A 2,406-nucleotide genomic window follows, 5' to 3' on the forward strand; every position below is an offset into this window, starting at 1 on the left:
AATGATTTTTATAGGGGTGAGGGAAATGAACAGAACTGGGAATTAAAAAATCTGGGTTCCAGTCCCAAACTTGGCCCCTACTAGTGTTTGACACAGTATGTTTTCCTTATCCAGGTCCCATTAAGTCCCTGTAAACTAAGTTTGCCTACATTTTTTCCTAGTTTCAAGACTAATTTTATGCTATTAATTGGAATCCAAGGCCTAAAAAGAGTTCATTTGTGAATCAGATACATTCCCTCCCCCGCAGGTTGTTGCCATAGGGCACCTGTGCTCACCAGCAATGGTAAGAGGGAAAAAAAAAGAGATAAATCATTCCCCCTTTGGGGGGGGGGAACACCCCTATCCTTTCTCCTCTTGGGATTTTGGGCACACCCACATGAGTCCAGCATGACTTTCAAGCTGACGCGTCCTGAACCATGATGGGCGGATGTGGAAGTCCTGAGCCTTAACCACCACCTGCTGGCTCCGAATCAGATACTTTATAGTAACTGTATGAACAGTTACTTAGATATAACCTGTTAGATATGTTTATAGAAAACCATGCCACTGCCTATCAGTCCATTCTACCCTTCGCTTGGAAATTGGTGCAAGCTGCCATTAATGTTTCTAAACATTCTTCAAGTGTTTTAAATAGTTCGTAATGGAGAAAAAAAGGAATATTTACAGTAAAAAACGAGAATCAGAAAAATATCTACATTATATATATATGCTTAAGACCAGAAATGTACCCCAAAATATGCACCATGACAGTATTTTCCAACATGTGCTTCTTTTTGTTTAAAAAAGGCAGATCATTCTGAATCAAGTCAATACTATCATTCTTTTCTTTAGTGCCCTAAGATAATATTCTTCAATTACACTTTGAAGTAAAGTTTAACGAACAACCAAACTCAAGTTTAATGATTTGTTTTATTATTGATCATGAGTATATTAAAAGATTTCTTAAAAAAAAAAAAAAAAGCTAGAGCCTTTACTACTAAATTATAACCAAGTTGCTCTGAAGTAATTTGAAAGTAACTTTTGAAAAGCCCACAATATAGTAATCTCACCACTTCAACTACGGGCAAATAAGGCTGAAATTACTTTTTGACACTATATTAAGGACAAAATAGTAAAGAAATCCCGATGTCCACCCCCAAAACTGGTAGAATGTGCTTAATATAATTAACCCCACATGGTGATACTAAAAATCTAAGTTTTCTAGTAAAAAACAAACAAACAAACAAACTCTGCCCATGAACCAATATCTAAATCTAGGAACACAGATTCAGGGAGATGAACATAAGTGAATACAATAAAACTAAAAGTAAAGGTTTAAAAGATAGAGAAAAATAATCATCTAATTTCACCACACAGTAATTACTTTCACGAGACAAAGGATCCCATCCAAAAAACTTTATTATAACATCGCCTATCTTACCTTATCCTAAAGAAAATATTCTATGTGAGCTGATGGGACACATCAGTCGATTTTCATGCCAGAACAAAAGTATGCACACTAGTATAATTTGTAGTAGCCACTCAGACTCCATGTCAAAGCATGCCGTACAATTCCACAGGAGAGATGCCGAGTTATCACAGACGTGGGCGGCAGTCAGCTCATCCTCACGCCCACCCCGCGCCCGCACGTAGTAGGGGTGCACCTCCCATACCACCACCAGCTGGAGACCGATTATCTAGTCAAGAGAACGGTGTGGAACAAACCCCTTGCCTGGGTCCCACACCTCTCTTTAAAACTTTTCAGTAGAAATACCGCTGTTTCCCACAAAACTGGGGAGGAAAAGGGGAAGCGCTGTGAAGACCTCTCAAACCTAAGCCTTTACCTACTTAGAAAACACGGTGCGCAGCGAGCAGCCAGTTCCCCACATTAAAGAGAACGTTTATTTGCAACAGCTCCCTTTTAAGGCCTCAACAGATCGGGCTAGGCCACACCCCTCCACAAATGGCACAGTCCATACAATAGCCGGGAGGATGGAAAAGGGCGAGCGACGACCCCGGGGGCTTCGGCGAACTTGTGGGAATTCTGAGAAGGCAGTGAGGAGTAACGCACCTCGCCCCATTATTATTAAGGACACTCGGGAGACAGAGGATTACAAATACGCCCCGAGACCGCACGCGGGCGAGCGGAACGAGAACCACACGGGATCTGGGCCGTGCTGGAAACTCGCACCACCCCGGGTACGGACATTTCCCCGAGGAAGGGAATTTCCAGGCGGAGGGAAAGGGCAAGGTGCAGACTAATCTTCCCAAACGCCCAAAGTGGGGTAGGAGCAGCTGTCCCTAATATCCCAGGGCCCAGTCCCCAACTCTCACTTTTGCCCCGGGGGAAAAGAACGGGTCCCGCCCACGCCCGGCCCGGGAGGCGGGGCCTGCGGCGACCCCGAGGTCAGAGGCGGGGCCGGTGGC

General features: G+C 43.8%; 1 long non-coding RNA gene across 1 annotated transcript in view; it reads left to right on the top strand.

Annotated features, from left to right (window-relative positions):
• Positions 1-348: 348 nt before the first annotated feature.
• The window catches only part of LOC114009810 (uncharacterized), a 19,738-nt gene continuing 17,680 nt past the window's right edge, over positions 349-2,406 (top strand). The window contains exon 1 of the long non-coding RNA XR_003551194.1: positions 349-2,178. This is a non-coding gene — a long non-coding RNA (uncharacterized LOC114009810). The remainder of the gene's footprint in view (positions 2,179-2,406) is intronic.

Source organism: Tupaia chinensis, unplaced genomic scaffold (genome assembly GCF_000334495.1).
Source record: "Tupaia chinensis unplaced genomic scaffold, TupChi_1.0 Scaffold000627_1, whole genome shotgun sequence".
In the NCBI taxonomy this organism is placed as follows: Eukaryota; Metazoa; Chordata; class Mammalia; order Scandentia; family Tupaiidae; genus Tupaia; species Tupaia belangeri.